Source organism: Lotus japonicus, chromosome 2 (genome assembly GCF_012489685.1).
Source record: "Lotus japonicus ecotype B-129 chromosome 2, LjGifu_v1.2".
Taxonomy (NCBI): Eukaryota; Viridiplantae; Streptophyta; class Magnoliopsida; order Fabales; family Fabaceae; genus Lotus; species Lotus japonicus.
The window spans coordinates 58,734,364-58,758,043 of NC_080042.1; the positions used below are offsets into that span (position 1 = coordinate 58,734,364).

Sequence of the window (23,680 nt, forward strand, 5' to 3'; positions counted from 1 at the left end):
TGTACCATATGGTTGTGTGATGAGTCTTCACAGGGAAATTGCGCCTTATCAACCAAGTGACCCAGTATCTCCGATTGAAACTGTCAAGTTCTTTCCATGTTCTGCGTGAAACCATCACTTCTACACTTCTTTGATACTGGTGATACTTCAGAAGTAGTTATATCAGTAGAAGAGGTGGAGGATATCTTTGAGGAATTCATTGATACTGGTGATGCTTCAGAAGTTCCAGAAGTAGTTATACCAGAAGAAGTGGTAGGGATATCTTTAAGGAAGTCAAGGTTGGGAGAGTTGAGTACTCTGGTGGACGATATCTTTGTGGCTAGGGTTTTCAAGATCAAGTAGAATGATTTGATGTCCAATTTGAAGAAAGGCAAAATATTTGGAGAAGTACAAGCAAGCAAGCCTTTATAAATTTATTTATTTTACATATTTTTTATTTATGTTTTATTTTTTTTCTACAATTCACTAATTGTTCTGTTACTTACCCACATACTTCAAAATCTTTAACTGCAGGTACGCACACAATTGAGTCCCCAGAAGTTGCAGCTGATATAAATGGATTTGCAGATTGGATTCTTCAAATTGGTAATGGTAAATTTGAATCGGATGAGAGTGGAGAAGCTGATGTAGACATACCTGTTGATTTGTTAGTTGAGCCAGGTGATACTCATATTCTTGATTTGGAGAAGATATGCAGGCTGAATTACAAGGGATGCATAAGTGGTGCAACGGGACATAAACAGATCTGGTCTTGCAGTGTTTTTGTGAGGACCTGCTGGATGTATAAGGAAGCTATGCTATTAGTTGTTAGTCCTGGCATTTGTGCTGAATTTCACAATAGCATTAGCCAAGGTACTTTAGTGTTTGGAATTAATGTCTCATTGTAATGTTAGACTGGAGTTTTTGTGCTGCTACGGGCAGTAGAGGAAGGTTGATTTCCAACATTTGTTAAGTGTCTATTGTGGATTATGGCTTATGTTTGAGCACTCTTTTTCCTCTCTAGGGTTTTTCCCTCTGGGTTTTCCTTGGGAGGTTTTAACGAGGCTCTCTCATGAGGCGCTCTTGTATCCAAAATAGCACTAGGGGCTTCTTGGGCAGTTATCTAATTCGGCTTGGTTACAGATTCTCTTCTTGTATTGACTCTTTGTATATCTACATGAGAGGATTGTTCTCATGATTTATTTCAATGATCAATATAAGTTTCTTTGCTCTCAAAAAAATCCTATTCTTGATTTGGTGAATTTTGCATATACAAATCTCTTAACTAACATGAAAGATTACAAGTTTTTTTAATAGAGATGCATAATGTGTCCGACTCTTAAATCAGTTGAGATGATGAATGATTTTATGTTGAGCTTAATCTTTGGTGAACCAAAATAGTACTTTAGTTCAGATACAGCTTGCAGGTCTGATGCCGATTCAGAGATACACTCAGAGTGGTTTACTTCTGAGTTTTTAAATGATATAAAGTGCTCTTCAATTCCAAATGAAATCACAAGTTGAGTTTAAAGAAAAGGGCTCCAATAATATTATTGAGGAATAAAGACCAGTCGTTTGGGTTATGCAATGGAACTCGCCTCATAGTTAATGATCTTTTTCCGAATGTTATTGGTGCCACTGTGTTAACAGAAACTAATATTTGTGAAAAAATGTTCATTGGAAGAATGAGTATGGTACCAAATAATTCGGGCTACCCATTTAAATTAGACGTAAGAAGTGTGAGAAGTGTCGCGACCCAGATTCTTTCTTTTTTCGATTATCTTCCTATGAACATTCTTCTAAGAAAATAGAAAAAGATGTGTTTTTTTCTTCTTTTTTTCAATGAAACTATATGGGTATTTTTTGTTTCTGTGAAAAAAATCTTTCTTTGATGATATTGACATTTTCAATTACCCTTTTTGGCCATTGTTTGAGTCTGAAATTAAGATTTGATTTATGGATTTTCAATGCCTTTATCTACTGGACGAGGTTTCTGATGTGGGTGTTCTGCGTATTTGTATTTCCCTAAATTTTGAAGTCAAATATGATGAAATTTATTAAGAGTTTATTGTTGATTGTTATTGATAAACTCATGGTTTTATCATCTGGTGTAATTAGAGAGAGTTCATTGCTGATTGTTAAACGACGAGAGTCTACATATCAGGATGTATTGTGTGTTCTTTGGACCGATGGCCGATATTTTCCCCAAGTTTGTTTTCAGATTCTATATTTTTTCCATTTGCTTCTTTGAAAAAAGGGTTAATGGTCAAATTAGTCCCTGAGTTTGTAAGCGAGTTTGATTTTAGTCCCTCTGATGAAAAATGACGTTTAGTGATGGTCAAAAACCGCCAGTAATTGTATAAATAACCGCCACTAAACGTCATTTTTCGTCAGAGGGACTAAAATCAAACTCGCTTACAAACTCAAGGACTAATTTGACCATTAACCCTTGAAAGAATGCATTTTAAAATTTACTAAGCTTTTGAATTTCAAACATAACATCGCTAATAAGTTTCCTCTCTCGGATGTATTTTCAGAAAATTAAGACTTGATTTTTCCATAATATATAGAAATAGGAATTGTTCATGGTCCCACTATTCCAGGTGGCATTTCAATACCTTCTCTTCATCATAATCCACGTGGCCTTTTTTAAGAGCATTTTTTTTCTTTCTTTTCTCTTTGCTCAAACTATCTCGTCTCTGTTTCAACGGTATCAGCCTTTTCTCTCTCTCTTTCTCCTAAACTCGACAATTTCTCTAAACAATCGGCATCTCTTCTCGAACCTCACCTTTATGATTAAAATATCCATAAAATTGGTTACATGCTATCAGTTAATCAGTCGATTTTGATCCGGAGCCCCAAATCAATCCAGCACCCGATTCAATCAATGGCCACCTCGGAGATCACCCGATTATGTTGCAAAAGCATGCACAGGATCAAACCAAACTAGATTGAAATCTTCATCGTCATCATGTCGCGAACCATATTGAAAAGAGAAAAACTTCCACGGGCTCAATAGGTACCCAGAATCTGCAACTATTTGGGTAAGAAGTGTCGCGTCCCAGATTTTTTTCTTTTTTCGATTATCTTCCTTTGAAGATTATTCTAAGAAAATAGAAAAAGAAGTTTTTTTTCTTATTTTTTCCAATGAAACTAGATGGATATTTTCGTTTCTGTGAAAAAATTCTTGCTTTGATGATAATGACATTTTCAATTACCCTTTTGGCCATTGTTTGAGTCTAAAATAGAGATTTGATTTATGGGTTTTCAATGCTTTTATCTGCTAGATGAGGTTTCTGATGTGGGTGTTCTGCGTATTTGTATTTCCCATAATTTTGAAGGCAAATATGTTGAAAATCATTAAGAGTTCATTGCTGATTGTTATTGGTAAACTAATGGTTTTATCAACTGGTTTAAGTAGAGCGAGGTCATTGCTGATTGTTAAACGAGGAGAGCCTACATATCAGGATTTACTGCGAGTTCTTTGGATTGATGGCCGATATTTTTCCCAGGTTTGTTTTCAGATTCTATCTTTTTTCCATTTGCTTCTTTGAAAGAATGCAATTTGAAATTTATTAAACTTTTGAATTTCAAACCTAACATCGCTAATTAGTTTCCTCTCTTTGATGCATTTTAAGAAAATTAAGAATTGATTATCTCAGAGCATGGCCAATAGGCCTGTCCAGAAAAAATCGGACCGACTGAACCCGATCAAACCGCGTGTGTTTTTGGTGAACCGGGCGGTTTGGTTCGCGGGTGGATCGGGTGCAAAAAATCGGATTAAGGTGGTTTGGTCTGGTGTATTTTTGTTTGAGCCCTAGACCGACCAAACCTGGTTGGAGAAAAAGAAACAGCCCAGCCCAATACTAACCCTAGTCTCCTTAGTCCAACCCACTATAAATATCCTCTTTTAACCCTTACCCTCTCAACTACCAAACCCTAGCCGTCTCTCTCAACCTTTCATCACTCTCAACCTCTACTCTCTCTCTACCTCTCATCACTGTCAACCTCTACTCTCTCTCAACCTATCATCACTCTCAACCTCTACTCTCTCTCAACCTCCCATCACTCTGAACATCTCCAACCCTAAACCTAGCCGCCACACTCTCCCAACCTTCCTGAACGCCGCCGTTTACCGTAACACCTCCTCCTCTCCTTCTCTTCGATCTAGTGCCACCACCACGACCCAGCGACGCACAACCTTTTCCTTCTGAGGTCTAGATCCGCCAACACCTTCGTGCACTGTCAGACCACCTTTGTGCCATCAACTACCGTCGCACCATCGTCTTAGATCTCCTCTATTGAAGATGAAGATATTCGAGATCTGGGTTCTTCCATCGGTTTTTATTTTTTGTTGTTGTTGTAAAAACATCTCTTAAATGATGAATAAGACAAGATCTGTTAAATTTTGTTTTCCAATCTTCATCTCCTTTTTTGGATTCTTCTGGATTTTAAACCCGAACGAAACCTCTCGCTAAAACCGTAAACTGCCGGAACCGAACCTGATCTACCCATGGCAACTGGGCGGTTGGCAGCGGACTTGGCGGTTGGGTTATTTTCACCTGTTCGAAACCGAGATTTTGGCCCGAAATCAACCGTACCCGCCCATTAGACAACCTTAATGGATAAGGTCGTGATCTTCTCAGAGCAATCATAAATAATCAGGTATGAAGACTTGATTTAGGGATTTCGCTATATGGGTATTATAGTTGTTCTCTGATTCAATATAAACTAGGATTTCATTGATAGTGCAATAACCATGGTGGGTTGATTTTTGGTAGCACAATTATTGATAATAGTCCATGTTCAAATTTTACTCCTGCAAAATTCTTGCTTTGATGAAAATGACATTTTCAATTACCCTTTTAAGCCATTGTTTGAGTCTGAAAATTAGATTTGACTTCAGGGTTTTCAATACTTTTATCTGCTGAATGAGGTTTCTGATGTGGGTGTTTTGAGTATTTGAGGTTTCTGATGTGAGTTTTTTGAGTATTTGTATTTAACTTAATTTTGAGATCAATGTATTAAAAATGATTAATTTCTATGATGCATTATTCTGGGTAAAGATGTATGTATTGTGGTTAATTCTATAGCTGGAGAGACCACCATGGATTCGTTCCTGAACGAGATTTACTTATCTGTTTATGAGCAGTTGTCTAATGTGAAGACTTCTGCTGGTTTAATGGTAGGCCTTCCACTGGTGCATGATGGTTGTTTGCTGGAGAGTTGTAGCAATTATAAAAGTTTGATTGTATTCTCTCTAAAACTTAATCAGTGGTCTTCACATTGTTTAATCAATCTGTGTTAGCATTGCTTATTTTGCTGAGTTCTATATGCAGTACCCGAGAGTATCGGAGGAGCATGTTCTGCTGTCATCTCACCAGGGTGCATCTCCTTCTTTTTCTGGTGGGCTCTTAGTTGAATGGATCAAAATGCAAAGTACAAACTAATTTAGAACTTGACTCGGCAAAGGATTCAGAAGTAGAACTTCCAAAGTTGGCTGAGCCTATCTTTTTTAAGAAGATGGGGAGGATACATGGCCAATTTGTTTAGAAGGTGAAGTTTTCACAACTTCTTTCTTCAACCTCTTTACCTTTCAGCATAAACTGAGCTTTAACCTGTTTTGATTAGAATTGATAGTTAATGTTTTTTAATCATTTTATTAATTTACACAGAGTGCTCAACTCTCTCAACATGGCTTCCTCAAAGATATCCTCCACCACTTCTTCTGGTATAACTACTTCTGGAGCTTCTGGACCATCACCAGGATCAATGACTTCCTCAAAGATATCCTCCGCCTCTTCTTCTGATATAACTACTTCTGGAGTATCACTAGTATCAAAGATGTGTAGAAGTGAGGATTTCACATAGAACTTGGCAAGAACTTGACAGTTTCAATCGGAGATGCTGGGTCACTTAGTTGAAAAGGCACAATTTCCCTGTGAAGATTCATCACATAATCATCAGGTACAATGGAAAAACATTAATTCAGACTCTTATATCAAAAATGAAAAAAATAGGTATCACTATTACATCTATTTAAAGAAAATAATTATTGATCATCCAAAACAAGTAATTTTCATTGACATTCTAGTATAATAATTATTGCATTTAGATTTTGAGACCAGAATTTTTAAAAATATTATGTATAATTCAGTGGTAGAAAATAATATTTCTTAATATTGAATGTTTAAAAGCCCAATGTCTACTAATATCCTGAACAAGTAACGATTTCAGTAATAACATTAAGACCTTTACCTCCTAGTTGTTTTTTACCATCACGACGTCGGTAATAAGCAGAATCAACTAGGTACTTTTCAACAATGGTCATCCTCTTTTCCTCTTCTCTCCTTCGTTCTTAACCTTGCTACCACCCATGTTCTGAACATGCTGATGAATAAAGATTAAAATATCATACTAAATGGAAATAAAATAATAATCAACTTTAACATTGTTCAAAATTCATTAACTCACTTTCTGCAACTTCTTCAGTTCTTTCCTTCTTTTTTTCCTTCCCTTTACTCCCATCATGAATGTTAGTCTTCTCATATCTCTCGATTGCTTTCAATGACCGACACATAACACTTTCATTTGTCTTGAGATAATAGTCCTACAAAAAAATCCTTGAGTTAGTGCATGGAGAAAACAACAAAGTAAGTGTTAGACAAAAACATGAAGAAAGGGGACAACAATTACACTTTCAGCATTTTATGTTTGTTTACATAATTTTATTGCTCTCCCCTTCCTTAATGTTTTTGTAGTACTATTATCTCAAGACAGATGAAAGTGTTATGTGTCGGCCTTTGAAAGCAATCGAGAGATATAAGATGATTGACATTCACGATGGGCGTAAAGGGAAAGAATAAAAGAAGGAAAGAATTGAAGAAGTTGCTAAAGCGAGTTTATGAATTTTGAACAATTCAAAAGTTGATTATTATTTTATTTCCATTTAGTATGATATTTTAATCTTTTTTCATAAGCATTTTCAGAACATGGGTGGTAGCAGGGTTAAGAAAAGAAGAAGAGAAGAAGAAAAGAGGATGATCATTGTTGAAAAGTTGCTAGCTGAATCTGCTTATTACCGACATCGTGATGGTAAAAAACAACTACGAGGTAAAGGTCTCAATGTTATTACTGAAATGATTATTTGTTCACGATATTCGTAGACATTGGGGTTTTAAATATTCAATATTAAGAAATCCTATTTTCTACCACGGAATTATACATTATATTATTTTTAAAAATTCCAGTCTCGAAATCTAAATGCAATAATTATTACACTAGGATGTCCATGAAAATTACTTGTTTTAGATGATCAACACTTATTTACTTTGAATTGATGTAATTAGTCATACCTATTTTTTCATGTTTGATATATGAGTCTCTAATAATGTTTTTCCATTGTACCATATGGTTGTGTGATGAATCTTCAATGGGAAATTGCGCCTTATCAACCAAGTGACCCAGTATCTCCGATTGAAATTGTCAAGTTCTTTCCATGTTCTCCGTGAAACCCTCACTTCTACACTTCTTTGATACTAGTGATACTTCAGAAGTAGTTATATCAGTAGAAGAGGTGGAGGATATCTTTGAGGAATTCATTGATACTGGTGATGCTTCAGAAGTTCCAGAAGTAGTTATACCAGAAGAAGTGGTAGGGATATCTTTAAGGAAGTCAAGGTTGGGAGAGTTGAGTACTCTGGTGGACGATATCTTTGTGGCTAGGGTTTTCAAGATGAAGTTGAATGATTTGATGTTCAATTTGAAGAAAGGCAAAATATTTGGAGAAGTACAAGCAAGCTAGCCTTTATAAATTTATTTATTTTATATATTTTTTATTTATGTTTTATTTTTTTCTACTATTTACTAATTGTTCTGTTACTTACCCACATACTTCAAAATCTTTAACTGCAGGTACGCACACAATTGAGTCCCCAGAAGTTGCAGCTGATATAAATGGATTTGCTGATTGGATTCTTCAAATTGTTAATTGTAAATTTGAATCGGATGAGAGTGGAGAAGCTGATGTAGACAAACTTGTTGATTTGTTAGTTGAGCTAGGTGATACTCCTATTCTTGATTTGGAAAAGATATGCAGGCTGAATTACGAGGGACGCATAAGTAGTGCAACGGGACATAAACAGATCTGGTCTTGCAGTGTTTTTGTGAGGACCTGCTAGATGTATAAGGATGCTATGCTATTAGTTGTTAGTAGGGCATTTGTGCTGAATTTCACAATAGAATTAGTCAAGGTACTTTAGTGTTTGGATTTAATGTCTCATTGTAATGTTAGACTTGAGTTTTTGTGCTGCTACAGGCAGTAGAAGAAGGTTGATTTCCAACATTTGTTAAGTGTCTATTGTGGATTATGGCTTATGTTTGAGCACTCTTTTTCCTCTCTAGGGTTTTTCCCACTGGGTTTTTCCTTGGGAGGTTTTAACGAGGCTCTCTCATGAGGCGCTCTTGTATCCAAAATAGCACTAGGGGCTTCTTGGGCAGTTATCTAATTCAGCTTGGTTAAAGATTCTCTTCTTGTATTGACTCTTTGTATATCTACATGAGAGGATTGTTCTCATGATTTATTTCAATGATCAATATAAGTTTCTTTGCTCTCAAAAAAATCATATTCTTGATTTAGTGAATTTTGCATATACAGATCTCTTAACTAACATGAAAGATTACAAGGTTTTTTAATAGAGATGCATATTGTGTCCGACTCTTGAATCAGTTGAGATGATGAATGATTTTATGTTGAGCTTAATCTTTGGTGAACCAAAATAGTACTTTAGTTCAGATACAGCTTGCAGGTCTGATGCGGATTCAGAGATACACTCAGAGTGGTTTACTTCTAAGCTTTTAAATGATATAAAGTGCTCTGCAATTCCAAATTAAATCACAAGTTGAGTTTAAAGAAAGGGCTCCAATAATATTATTGAGGAATAAAGACTAGTCGTCTCGGTTATGCAATGGAACTCGCCTCATAGTTAATGATCTTTTACCGAATGTTATTCGTGCCACTGTGTTAAAATGAACTAATATTGGTGAAAAAAAGTTCATTGGAAGAATGAGTATGGTACCAAATAATTCGGGCTACCCATTTAAATTAGACATAAAAAGTGTGAGAAGTGTCGTGACCCAGATTCTTTCTTTTTTCGATTATCTTCCTATGAACATTCTTCTAAGAAAATGGTGCCCACTAGGGTGGACCATTTATTAAATTGGTCCACCGGTGCACCAAGGTTATTTTGGTAATCTACAAATATTAAAAACTAAAAATATATAAAAATAGAGATGTTGAGGTTCCACCATGAGTCCAGATTCATTGAACAACCTCCATTGAACCCAGATTACCCAGTTTGCTCAACTCCAGATTTATCTTTATGTACTAATTAACAATAACACATGAGTCCATGACATTCAAAATTAAAGACAAAAACATAACAAAATCTGATAGGAGTTTTTTCTCTTCTAGGTGGTTGTCAGAACCATTGCAAACTACAAAAGAGGTCTCCAAGATTTATCTTGTTGTACACATTCAAATAAAAATGATCTCATCTTACTATCCCATTTACAGATCCAGGGCGTTGAAGAGAAAAAAAATAAAACTTACAACTCAAATCAAAAAATTTACAACTCAATTCACAACTTTTACAACTGAAATCATAAAATTTACAATAGAAGATGAGGGGGTTGGATTCGCTCTGATCTACTGCTTACAAGAGATGTGGTGGTACCTCCGATCCGTTAGGCTTCTTGCATGTGCCTTACAGTTCCGTTCGGACGGCAACACCTCTTCGATCTGGTTGTTCCGGCGGCAGATCCGCTCTGATTTGATGGTTGGCAACACGAAACACACCGATTCGCTCTGATCTGAAGGTTTTGTGAGTGAAAAACCGAAGGAAGAAGAAAAGGGAGCGAGAAAGATGGCCGACGACATGAGATCAGAGCGTAACGGAAGAAGAAGGGGATCGAGTGAGGAAGAGAAAGATGTGGATCGAGTAAAGCAGGGGAAGAGGATCGCGTTTGAGAAGTGTTGAAGCTTTGATCGTGGATGAGAGAACTGACATGAGAGAGGGGAACTGATAGATAGGATGCGGCTGAGGGAGAAAGAGGAAGAGAGAGAGCAGTTGGCTGATTTTAGGGTTGGAAGGTTTTACGTTTATACCCTTTATTCATCAATTTAATCCTAACCATCCATGTGTAGAATATTTTAAGAATCTTGAATCTAACGGTTTTTAAGCATTGGTGCACCGATGGACCAGTTTTTAAAAGGAGCACCCTAGTGGGCACCTAAGAAAATAGAAAAAGATGTGTTTTTTTCTTCTTTTTTTCAATGGAACTATATAGGTATCATTATTACATATATTCAAAGAAAATAATTATTGATCATCCAAAACAAGTAATTTCATTGACATTCTAGTGTAATAATTATTGAATTTAGATTTTGAGACCGGAATTTTTTATAAGGGTTAATCATCATATTAGTCCCTGTCTTTGTCTCGCCGTCTGAAGTAAATCCCTCCCCGGAAAATTTGCAAATCTGGGTCCTCTCGTTTGCAATATGTTTGGAGCAGGTCCTCGTCGGATCCCGGAGCTCCGGCGAGTGATGATTTGGCCAGCTGACTAGGATAACTTAGCTTACGTGGATTTAAAAAAAATTATTTTTTTTTAAAAAATATTACATGTCAGCTTTATTGATCCAATTAAGTAAAATTAAACTAAATTAACTTTCTAACCCTAATCTAATTAACAAAATACATTATCCCCCAAATTAACTCAAAATCCCCAAAATTAACTCAAAATCCCAGTTAACCCACACCCCCAATTTCAAACCCTTTCTTCCATCTTCAAGCCTCCTTCCTGGAATCTTCCCTTTAACAGGATGGAATTCCAAAGAGTCCAAAAGCTTCACCTCCCAACCAAGACACGCAGCAGCCATCACAACCCCACAAGAAAGCACACTACTCATACTTCCAAGCTTCACGCTAGAAAATAAAGGACAACCCCATAAGAAAAGGGATCAGGGGGAAAGAACTTGGGGAAAAACCCATATGGGATTTGAGCTCTAAGCTCCAAAGCATGCTCTTGGTTGTGGTTGTGAGGTTGTGACATTAAAATTTGGGGTTTTGTGACAAGGTCGTGAGGTCCTCTGGCGTAGCTGTTAAAACCGAGCTTGGTCTGGTTGTGGTATTTGAGGACGTCGGAGAGGTTTTGTTCATCGGAGTTTTGTGGTTGTTTGGGTGGGTTTGATGTGGAAGGAGAGGAGAAGAAGAGAGGAGAAAGAGGCCATGGCTTGTGATTGGGTTGCAAGGAGGATGCAACTTGCAAGATGGAGGCTTCAGGAAGGAGGCCACAGTACCCTCCATTCACCAATCACCGATTCAACCCCATAACCAAACCTTTCCTTCAGCGCTTCATCTCCTCATCCTTGAGTCTGTGAGCCACACCACACCTCTGATCTCTCAAACCAGTTCTGGTTTCCTCTCTCTCGATCTCTTGTTTAGATTCCTCTTGTTTGGGATTTTCATGTTGAGGAACAGTTCAAGGTTCAGGTGGACGTGATGGAGGGGAAGAATGGAGATGAGGTTTTGTGACAATAAATTTGGGGAAGAAGAGATGCAGAAGATGAACCCTAATTTGATTGGGAATTGAGCTTAATTTGGGGGAATTGAATTTAATTTGGGGAATTGATTTTGTTAGTTAATTTAGAGTTATTTTTGCTAATTGGGTTAAATGATCTTATGTGTTATTTATTTTTTTCTTTTTTTAAAATCCACGTAAGCACATTTATCCAATCAGCATGCCTATTCATCACTCGCCGGAGCCCGGAGCTCCGGTGAGGACTTGCTCCAGACTTATGACAAACGAGAGGACTCAGATTTGCAAATTTTCCGGGAGGGACTTACTTCAGACGGCGAGATAAAGACAGGGACTAATATGATGATTAACCCTTTTTATAATATTGTGTATAATTCAGTGGTAGAAAAGATGATTTCTTAACATTGAATATTTAAAAGCCCAATGTCTACTAATATCCGGAACAAATAACCATTTCAGTAATAACATTAAGAAATTTACCTCCTAGTTGTTTTTTACTATCATGACATCGGTAATAAGCAGAATCAGCTAGGAACTTTTCAACAATGGTCATCCTCTTTTCCGCTTCTCTCCTTCTTTCTTAACCTTGCTATCACCCATGTTCTGAAAATGCTTATGAATAAAGATTAAAATATCATGCTAAATGGAAATAAGATAAGAGATTAATTTGTATGCACCGACGGTGTAAAAAGTTTTATCTCATCATTCAATCACAATCTTCCATTTTCTATTTTAGATATTATTAAATTCAAAATTAATTGTGAGCTAACAAAATGGAGGGATGTGATTGAATGATGGTGTAAAACTTATTTACACCGTCAGTGCATATAAATTAATCTCATATGATAATAATCAACTTTTAAATTGTTCAAAATTCATAAACTCACTTTAGCAACTATTTCAGTTATTTCCTTCTTTTTTTCTTTTCCTTTACGCCCATCGTGAATGCTAGTCTTTTCATATCTCTCGGTTGCTTTCAATGACCGACACATAACACTTTCACATGTCTTGAGATAATAGTACTAAAAAAAATATTGAGTTAGTGCATGGAGAAAGCAACAAAGTAAGTGCTAGACAAAAACATGAAAAAAGGGGACAACAATTACACTTTCTCCATTTTATGTTTGTTTACATAATTTAATTGTTCTCCCCTTTCTTAACACAACTTACTGAATCTCGCACAACTTCAGATCATCCATTACTCGGCGCCGAAGCTGATTTCTTCACCATAATTAGGATGATTTTCCAGAAGAATTGGAAATTTTATGGGGAAAATTTGGTGGCCGAAGTGAAAACCTAAGAGCATCTACATCCATCATACTTACTAAAATATCTACACTTCATTTTTTACAATTCCCCATAATGACACATCATCTACACCACTTTACTAACTTTTTACTCCAACCCAACAACTCTTAACACTCTGTTTGGTAGAGAAGAGAGAGATAGAGAAGAGAGAGTAGAGAAGAGAGAAGTTGAGTAGAGAGAAATAGGTGAGAAATAGAGTAGATTTAAAGAGAAGAGAGATAGAGAAGAGAGAGACCCCAAACATAGTGTAAATCAAGTCTTCACTCATCTCTCTTCAATCTCTCTTCAATTTGGAGAGACCAAAAAAGTGGTGGGTCCCACCACTTTTTCTCCCCTCTATCTCCCTCCTCTCACCTACCAAACACACATACTTCCCCCTAACTCTCTCTTCTTCATCTCTCTCTATCCAAACCTCCCTCTACCAAACAAAGTGTAAAAGTTTCTATAGTGAACTCACCATCAACATCACATTTGTATATTTTATTATTTATCTCCATTTTAACTAATTGTAAGTGTTTGTAATAAATACAAGCTCACTTTTCAAGTCTCGTGTAGAGTATCTATTCCCACATACTCATATTTGCCATGTTGGAATTGAATATGTTCTCCAATGGTAATAAATACTCATATGAGTATGTATTTAACATTAGATACTACCATTGGAGATGCTCTATCTAAGACCCCCAATTACCCTGTGTGAAAACCTAAGACTCCAACGGGGAAAATGGGGTTTTTTCTTCTGTTTTCTTCCGGCCCAATTATTTGGTCTCGTGATCTTCAGCAATGGAAGGATTGATCATTAGATTTGGCACCCCACTCATTAGAAATGCCACCCCACTTACGGAAATTAAGTTTCCGAAATATTTCGGAAATAAGGTTTCCGAAGCATTTTTCACTCAAAAGTGGGGTGTTACATGCATTTTGCACTACAAATCACGAATTAATTTCGGAATCTAAGATTCCGAAATAATTCGGAACTTGAAAATCCGAAAATTGGGGAACTTGAAAATCCGAAAGTTGGGGTGACAAATCCAGCTCTCCTGATTGATCTTCACCAATTATTAGATCTGAGCCTCATTTTTACTTTCAACTCAATTCTCAATTTCTTCACCTCTACGTTCCAGTTTCATTCTTTTGATTGCATAATATAATTGATTAATCATATTTTCACCCTCTCTAGGCATTTAATCATCAAATCACTCTATTCTCTTGAATCTGATTATTTTTTTCATATGGAATATATATACCTATCGATAGATCAGATAAATTGGAGAATGAATGAATGATCTTGTTTTGGTTCAATTGGGGAAGGAATTCTCGTAATTGATTATTAATATTTTATGAGTGAAGGCTTGTTATTTGGGATTCGTGGGTTTCGCTCTTCTTGATGAACTGTAGTTTAGTTTTCTTAGGTTATTTTTGTCTATGTCATGTAGTTAGGGGTGGAGATGATGGCAAAATCTGGGTTTCTACGTGGTTGGAGATGGAGACGATGAAAACATTGTGATTAATGATGAATAATCATGATATAAATAAAATGTTATTCATAAATATTCCAATTGATTTTGTAGCTCAATTAGTAAAATGAGTGTTTTGCTAGTTCAAGGTCGCATGTTCAAATCCCCTCATCCCTTTTTCAAGTAGGAACATTCGTTGCTCTTTTGAGAAACATGGAGGGTACAAACATAGACGAAAAAAGATTAGGGACGGCATTTGCACAAATTTGATACATCAGGGGCATGAAATGATTTTTAGCCTTAATCTTATCTACATAATAAAGACACAACACAAAAACTCTCTCTTACGCATTCATTCTCTTATCTACTTTCTTCTTTATTTTCAGAGATTTCTAATCTACTACAGAGTTGTGTAGCAAGGATGAACCGGCCACTGTCCAGTAATCATGTCAAACAATGTGAAATTCACAACGATGATGCTTTTGCGTGAGTGCTCTCAGCGGCCTAGGGGTCGTCCTCGTAAATCTGAGAGTGTGGAGAGCTATTGAGACGGCGACGCCTAGTCCTCCTTCACCTTCGAGTACTTATTTCGCTCGAGCTAAGAAGGCCTGGTGTCTTGCTAAGTTTGCAGGCATGTCTTTCCCTGGTAGTGATGAAAATGTCGTTCGAGGGTTGATTGCAGTTATTAAAGAGTATTTTCCTACTAGGTGTTAGGAAGGTTGTGCTTTTCTCTTTTGGGTGGTTTTTTGTGTCTTTTTTTGGGTGGCTTGGTGTTTTCTTTTTGCTCTCCCCTTCTTGTGGGGTTGTTTCCCTCTTTTGATTATTAATGAATAATCTTTCATTTGCTCTCGAAAAAAAAAATTACCCTTTTTATTTTAATTCATTATCAGACTATGAAAGCCAACATGGTGTTTTTCTTGCTTATAAATGTGCATTGATTTCAATATCATGACATATTTGGAATTTAACTTTGGAACGTGACAATGCCCTTAATTAGACCTATTATGGTGTCTTCTAATTTCAAGATCTTTGATTAATCCATGTGACACATTTTATAGTATGTTTACAAAACAAGTCTTTCAAAGAGGATACTCATGTTTTAATGTACAAGAAATAGTCCATTAACATTAACATTTAATTTTTAAGACAAAATGTTTAATTAATACTAAAGCTTACATGTTGATATGTGTATACTATTTCAGTCAAACTTTCGTTGTTGTCTACAGTTTATAAAATTAATTTATAATTTATAATTTATAAACCATATAAAATGAATACTAATATATACCAAATGTCATCCTTGAATGCACGGGTATAAAACTAGTTAATTGAGAATTTACAAAACACAAGGGATTCAAACCTTCGACCTATAGGGAGAGATGAAAGTTATACCTTATTACTAGTTGTGTCAAATCAAGTTGACAATTAAATAAAATTTTGATAAATGTAATATTATTCACTTTTAATTTGATCCTCATTGAAAAAAAAGGTTAACTAAGCTTTTTGTCACTTTAAAATAGACTCTTGTTGAAAAAAAGAGTCGAAATCAACCCTTTTAGGGTCTATTTGGTTACGGTATTTAAAAATCTGTTTGTTTTCAAAAACAGTTCTCAATTATAGTTTTTAAAACTAAAATATCAGAACAGTTCAAAAATGTTTTCTATTTCAGTTTTTAGTTTTCAGATTACAATATTTTAATGTTGGAAAACATCTAATTCAAATAATTGTTTCACGTAAAATAGTTTTCAAAAACAATTTCTTAAAAGAGTTTCTAAATATAGTTTTTAAAAACTGCAATCAAACATGCCATTAGTCTTTTCTAGAAAATGGGCTCTACCGCCATTGTCAAGTGTATAATGGTGCTGACGCGACACATCACGTGTTTAATTTTTTTCCTTCTAAAATTGGGATAACTTTATCAATTATACTATTGTTAATATAATAAATTATTTTTTCCAAGTATAAAAAATTGCTTTACTATTCTCTACCATGTACTAAGAGCATCTCCAACGCTGATTTCTTAAACCAGTTGGAGATGCTAAGGTTTGTTTCCTACTTTTTGGTGCATTTGGAGAGTACTGAGATGAAGAAGAAGTTCCTGAAAATTAAGAAACCATTGAATAATGAACCAGTTCCTTCACTAGCTCAATGATCGACCCAATTTTGACAACATTGGTGGGTACTAATCAAAGTCTCAAATCAAGTAGTGTGAAGATAAAAGAAGAGGATAGTTATTATAAATATGAAGAGTTAGGTTGAGTTTTATCCTCAACAACAAAACTAGTCGTTTGGATATATTTGGCTTGGGTAGTTTGCGTGTCTTTGTGAGAATTTGTAATTCTCGGTTTAAATTGCATTGTAAGCGTTTTCAATTTTGACCTTAAGTTGAGGGGGAGGAGAATGAGAATTGGAGTTGGATTTGGAAACGTTGTGTGCTAGAGAAGGCCCGTTTGTTTATTTGGATCATACTACAAGAATCGCTACCAGTAAATGAGTACATATTTCGTTGTAACTTGACGCAGACCCAAGCCTGTAGGCGATGCTCAGCGGATTCGGAAAGCATAATCCATTGTTTAAGATATTGCCCTCAATCCTTGGAGATTTGGAGGAAACTTGGCGCATTTGCTTGGCCTGGTTTCTCGACTTTAGAGGTGTGTGGTTGGGTGTCGCGGCTTACGAGGGGATGGTCACGCGCTAGCTTGGAATAGAGGATTGCGTCGAATGTTGTTCGAGCTGGATTGCTTGGAGGTAATCATCACATTGGGTGATGAGGAGAGCAGGCGGTTTCTGCCGGTGTTGGAAGAGGTAAAATGGTGGCTCTTGAAAGACTGGTTAGTGGATGTTATAGCCATTCCGAGGGGTGCTAACATGGTAGCGGACCATATGACTCGTTGGGGAGCTAGACAGGGTCACAAGGTGCTTCTTGTTCTGGAGGATCCACCGCAAGATATGGTGCATGTGTTGCTGAGACAGGTTCTTGGCTAGGGTAAGTGTGTGTGGATTTTTTTGTAATATTCTAAAGAAACATAAAAAAAATTGTCCTTAAGTTGCATTTTGCGAGTTTACAATTATGTCATTAAATTCATGGCAAAATTCATGGTGAGAGTCTGCAATTTTTTGTCATTAAATTGCATCGAGTCTTTAATTTAAAAAAATTATATTTGAGTAATAATTTTTTTTCTAGAGATAATGGATAAGGAAAGTGTGAAATCACATGAGATATTCAATCACTATTTATGTGCTTATGAGCATACTTCCACAAGTATGTAAATTAGATTGAATCTATACTCTAATATTATGCTATCTCCAATCTCTAGGCTGATTTACTCCCCTACTTATATCTCAATGAATGATTGGAAGAACCAAATCACATTCCTTGATTGCTATCTCCACAGGGGATTTGGCTTCTTCCACTATTGTATCTACAGTCTAATTTTATGCTTAACCGGTAGTAAAGCTTTTGAGAGGGTGTCATTAAGTGGAAAATGTAAAGTGGGGAAATCAAAATGATACACAGTAAGGTTGGTAAGCAGCACAACATGATCAATTAGCAAAGTTGGTGTAATAATCTCTGGAATAACTGAGCAAAGACTGACCAATGCTGATAATGGTCAATGGTCAAACAACAAAATCCAAAACTGCGAATCTATGATAGAACTGCTGGAGTAGCAATCAAGGAATGTGAATGAGGCACCATAAAAAATTTAATTGTACATCAATATGCGCCAAACAACATAAACGTAAACCAGAGCAAACATGGTATTAGGAATCCATTTTTCCTGGCCTTCAATATTGTCTTAAGAATATGTAATTACTAGATCATTGAAATTTAACTTGTTCAACTATGATGAAAAATCAGTAATAAATTTATAGTAAATAATAATAAAGGAATTGTGTTAGGGACTGTGATCCAACAAGTGGCCCAAGTGAAACTTCAGCCCATCAGGACTTAGTTGGGCCTAAGGTATGGAGAGTGTATTCTAGAAGGGGCAAAAAGGGAAACACTGAGTAACTACCTTACAGTTGGTGATTGAGCGTTGATTGTAATCGTTCCATGCTTATAAGGAATGAGAGAGAGGTTGAAAGGTTTATCTTTTATTATTGAGGGTATAGAAATGAGTAGGAAGCTAGGAGCTTCCTATAGGAGCTTAGCTCTGGTCAGAATCAGGGGAACTACTTCTTTTTTGTAATATTCTGATGCAGGAGCAGATTAATTAGGAATTCATTATTTTTAGTATTTTTAAATATATTTAGGATCTATTCCGAATTTATTCTGTTTTTAATTAAGTTTAGGATCAATTTGTTAGGATTTGTTATTTTTTATTAACTAATTGAGTTTAGGATCTTTTAGTTAGGATTTTCTTTATTTTTAGTTTCATTAGGGTTTTCCTATTTCTCCATTTAAGCACTTGTAAGGCAATAGCCTATTCAGTTTATGATTGATAATAAAATGCAAGAGTTTTCTCTTCTTCTCTGGTGGATTCCAGATTATTTTCTAGGGTTTTAGCGCTGGCTATCTCCCTTTCTGGTGGATTCCAGAAACCTTTTCTTTAGGATTTGCGCTTGCAATCCTAGTACGACTTCCGCTGTATCAAGTGGTATCAGAACAGGCTTTCTCCTGTCTCTTTTCTTTGCTTGATCAACCATGGAAGATCAACCAGTGACCCAAGCATACCTGAAGGATGTTACCGCGACTCTTACCGCGGCCTAACTGCTATGACACAACAGATGACACAACAAATGACGCAACAGATGGCGACGTTCATCACGGCTATAACGGCGCAGATCAACAATACCAACAATGGTAACCGGCGATGAGACAAGAGAGGGAAACCACATAGGTTTCCGCGCGACCACAACAACAATCATTCCGCTATATTCTTACCTTCCCAATCCTTACCTTCACCATCGGTATCTCATCCTTATTACCAAGTTCAGTACCCAACCTCTAAAACCACCGAAACTCCACACCCCCAACCTGCTACATCCAACCTTATCAATCCTTACCCCAACATATCACCGACTGCAAATCCAATTTCCTTGCCACAACCCCTACCAAAACCTACTTCAAATTCATGTTCATCTGCAAGACCTATGTACGCAACTTCATCGGAATCAGATTCTCAAATTTCATTTGCGCCATCCTCTATTGTTGACATGGAAGATGAGGCAAAAACGTTGGTGGATGATTTGGTACCATCTGCGCAGAAACCAGGGGAAGTTGACGTTACAAAAGATGAAAACTTTGGCCACATGAAGTTCTTAGAGTTTTTTACATTCAAACCTTCAACTCCGCTTCCTACAGAAGTACAAAGCACCATCCCCTATAATTCAAAATCCCCCAAGGTTATTTTGGAGAAACTGGAGAGGTTAGGATTGATTAAAGATAGTGATGGTGCTCATGAGATATTTGTTGAAGGAGATGATGAAAAAAGAGTTCGGAGTTGTAGTAATGGTGTTGTTCGTTTGGTTGGTTTGCATATTGAAGCCTTTTATTTAGAAGAGAAATTGTGGTCAAGTTCTTTGGAAGAATAGGAGAATGTAAAGACATCAGAGGCACTTGGTTATGACGCATTCATGCGGGCATCAGATAGTTCTACACAAATTTGGGTATTTGACCCTGGCATTCTTAATGTTGTTCATGAGTTCCGAACAGAGGCCTCCTTTGTTTTTTTTTGTTACGTTAGAACTCGGGGTCGAGTTCTTCACAAGAAAAGGAGCCTGATGCAGGAGCAGATTAATTAGGAATTCATTATTTTTAGTATTTTTAAATATATTTAGGATCTATTCCGAATTTATTCTGTTTTTAATTAAGTTTAGGATCAATTTGTTAGGATTTGTTATTTTTGATTACTTTCTAATTGAGTTTAGGATCTTTTAGTTCGGATTTTCTTTATTTTTAGTTTCATTAGTGTTTTCCTATTTGCCTATTTAAGCACTTGTAAGGCAATAGCCTATTCAGTTTATGATTGATAATAAAATTCAAGAGTTTTCTCTTCTTCTCTGGTGGATTCCAGATTATTTTCTAGGGTTTTAGCGCTGGCTATCTCCCTTTCCGGTGGATTCCAGAAACATTTTCTTTAGGATTTGCGCTTGCAATCCTAGTACGACTTTCGCTGTATCATATTCCAATTGCCATCAATAAGCAATCAATTTACCTTCTATTTGTTTCTTTTCACTCTTTGGTGTAGCAGTGAGTTTGGGTTCTCAACAAACTGGTCCGACCTACCCGATTTCTTCACCTTGACCAGTGAATGCCACCCAAGAAGTCCAAAAATGTAGTGGCCCAGATGGAGGCGAAAGTTGACGCACTGGAAAGTGAGCTTGCAGAGGTTCGTTCAACGCTGGCGGCGGTCACAACGACTATCAAGGACCTTACAACGACATTGGTTGCGATCCTGGAGCGATCGTTGGGAAAATCCATCCAGTTGGAGGATGCGAGCGTGAATCGGGAGAAAGGAGAACGATCAGAAGAGAAGACCCCAGATTTGTTTGTAGAGAAATCGGGATAGATGAGGCCTTACCACTTGCGTGGTGACGCTTTGACGGAGTTCCGTCAGTCAGTGAGGAAGGTTGAGCTATCGATTTTCGATGGTAGAGATCCGGTGGGATAGATTTCACGCGTAGAGGTATACTTTCGGGTTCAAGAGACATCGCCTGAGGTAAGGGTAAGCATGGCACAGCTGAGTATGGATGGATCCACCATACATATCTACAACTCCCTTTCTAGAGCTAGAGGATCCTCTAACGTGGGAAAAGCTCCGAGACGCGCTGCTGGAGTGTTACGGAGGCCATGACGATGACGATGTGTATGAGCAGCTGACGAAGTTGTGTCAGCGGGGCTCTATTGAAGAATATATCACGGAGTTTGAATATCTCACTGCCTAGATACCCAAATTGCCTGACAAACAGTTTCATGCTTACTTCTTGCATGGATTGAAGGAGGAGATAAGGGGAAAGGTACGCAGCTTGGTGGCGATGGCTGGCGTTAGCATATCTAAGCTACTTTTGGTAGCTCAGGCCGTAGAGAAAGAGGTGAGAAGGGAAAACGGGTCATGTTTCACACGAAATGCCCGTTTGGGAGGATCCGAGTTTAGATTCGGACCAACCGGGCCGGGTCGAACTGGAGGAACCGACTGGGTATGGGTCAGGGGAAATAAGGAAAATGGACTATCCCCAAACCAGGCTCAACTAGGCCAAAAGGAGAGCAAAAGGCCCAAACAGAAGTAAGGAAGACTGAGCCACGTGACAGGGGCTTCTTCCACCTCACTTACCAGGAGTTGTTAGAAAGGAAACAAAAAGGCCAGTGTTTTAAATGTGGAGGGCCTTTCTACCCAATGCATCAGTGCCCCGATCAACAACTGAAGGTGTTCATAGTTGAAGATGGCGTTGCTAAATCAGAGGAGGGAAACTTTCTGTCCATGGAGGTGGGTGACCAAGATGAAGAGATTGAAGGGGAGTTGAGTGTCATGAGTTTGTACAACGTGACTGACAACTTCATGGATCAACCTCAAACCATGAGACTCCAGGGAAAGATACAAGGAGTTCTGGTGCTGATTTTGGTAGACAGCGGCGCCACACATAATTTCATTGACCACAAATTGGTGCAACAAATGGGATGGGAGAGATAGAAGACACACCCAGGATGACCATAAAATTGGGAGATGGGTTCCAAACCCACACCCGAGGGCGGTGCAGGAATTTCGACATGGAAATCGGGGAATACCACCTCAAATGCGCGCTCAGTTGTTTGATCTGGGAGGACCTGACATAGTATTGGGCATCGAGTGGCTCAACACGTTGGGGAACACCATTGTTAATTGGAACAAGCACACCATGAGCTTCTGGAATGACGGAAAATTGGTCAAGCTGTAGGGAATGAGCGTGGGGCAAGAGTCCGTGAAAGTGTTGCAGAGTATCCTGAGCAAGTCCGGAGGGGGTGACAAAGGAGTACTGTGGTCCTTTGAAAATTCCAGGAAGGAAGGTATTGGTGAGCAAGGGATATTTGTAGCACAGCAAAGTGAATTGCAGAGTTTATTGCACAAATATGAAGAAGTGTTTGCAGCAAAAACTGGCTTACCCCCGAGTAGAGGAAGGGAGCATTGCATCAACATTGTGGAAGGACAAGGACCCGTCAACGTTCGACCCTACTGTAATCCCCACATACACAAAAATGAGATTGAGAAGCAAGTCCAGGAAATGCTAACAGCAGGCATCATTCGTCACAATACCAGTGTATATTCCAGCCCATTCATACTTGTAAAGAAGAAAGACCAAGCATGGCGCATGTGTGTGGATTATCTCGCACTCAACAAGGTAACAGTGCTCGACAAATTCCATATACTTGTCATTGAAGAATTGCTTGATGAACTGCATGGGGCAAGATACTTTTCTAAGCTTGATTTAAAATCAGGATATCACCAAGTTCGTGTTAAGGCTGAAGATGTGCATAAAACAGCGTTCCGAACTCATAAGGGGAACTACGAGGTCTTGGTAATGTCGTTTGGGCTCATGAACGCCTCGCCTACTTTCCAAAGTCTGATGAACGAGGTGTTTAGACCAATGTTACGGAAATGTGTTTAGACCCATGTTACGGAATCGGATGGTCAGACCGAAGTGGTCAACTGTTGCCTCGAAACATATCTTCGTTGCTTCTCTGCGGAGCAACCTAAGACAAGGGTCATATGGATAAACTGGGCGGAGTACTGGTTTAATACTACCTACCACTCTACTACTAACCAGACCTCATTTGAGGTGGTGTATGGTCGTAAACCGCCAGTATTAACCCGTTGGGGGCTAGGGGAGACGAGTAGAAGCATTCCAAAGATAGCTGCTGGACAGAGATGAAGCACTACGCTAGTTGAGAACACAACTGCAGCGTGCTCAGGATAGGATGACCACTCAAGCCGACGCTAGGAGGGTGGAGAAATCGTTTGCAGTAGGGGAGTGAGTTTTTGTTAAGTTAAGAGCCCATCGCCAGCAAAGTGTAGTCACCTGTGTGCATGCCAAGCTTGTTGCCCGCTACTATGGACCTTACCTAATTTTGGCTCGCGTAGGAGCGATGGCTTACAAGCTAAAGTTACCAGAGGGCTCTCGTGTGCACCCCCCCCCCCCCCCCCGTTTTCCATGTATCCTTGCTTAAGAAAGCCATCCGGAGCTAAAATGATCCAGCAAGTTTTGGTCCAGTGGAAAGGCATGGCAGCAGAGGAAGCTACTTGGGAAGATGCACTTACCATCAAGAGCCAATTTTCTACGTTCAACCTTGAGGACAAGGTTGTAGTTTCAGAAGGTGGTATTGTTAGGGATTGTGATCCAACAAGTGGCCCAAGTGAAACATT

The 23,680-nt window shown here is 37.8% G+C and overlaps 1 long non-coding RNA gene across 1 annotated transcript; it reads left to right on the forward strand.

The window, feature by feature from the left end:
- Nucleotides 1-2,788: 2,788 nt before the first annotated feature.
- Nucleotides 2,789-4,632, forward strand: LOC130735497 (uncharacterized). The gene is made up of 3 exons (XR_009018478.1): nt 2,789-3,023; nt 3,401-3,491; nt 3,618-4,632. It is a non-coding gene; the product is annotated as an uncharacterized LOC130735497 (long non-coding RNA).
- Nucleotides 4,633-23,680: the final 19,048 nt, after the last annotated feature.